This window comes from Penaeus monodon, chromosome 23, assembly GCF_015228065.2.
Source record: "Penaeus monodon isolate SGIC_2016 chromosome 23, NSTDA_Pmon_1, whole genome shotgun sequence".
Lineage (NCBI taxonomy): Eukaryota > Metazoa > Arthropoda > Malacostraca > Decapoda > Penaeidae > Penaeus > Penaeus monodon.
This window is the reverse complement of record NC_051408.1, coordinates 37,449,686-37,450,101: the sequence shown is the minus strand read 5'-3', so window position 1 is coordinate 37,450,101 and position 416 is coordinate 37,449,686.

Here is a 416-nt window from a genome sequence, read left to right as displayed (position 1 = left end):
ACTTCTTTCCCGCTTTCTTCTCCTTATCATCTCTCCCTTTTTATTACTATCTTTCTAATTTATTACTGTCTTCCATTTTTTTTTTTTTTTATGTGCAGGAACCAAAGCATCATCTGCCTCGTTTTCTTTATGGCGGGAACACATAGCGGTTTGATTTGCTTTTTTTTCGTTTTATGGTTTAGTTTAACGACATGCTAAGCTTTTATGTTTATTCCTCAATCATAATCCATATGCGTGAATAAGTGATAAATCATGATATAGGATAATTAGACAAAGAAATGAATAATGAAGCGGTGATTCTGTCAAATATCCGGCAACATATCATTCTTTCCGCTGAACCTTTATTTGACACGAAACACAAAATCCTCACAAGACGGCCTTTGTCTTGACACTTAAGATAAACATAACGTTTATTT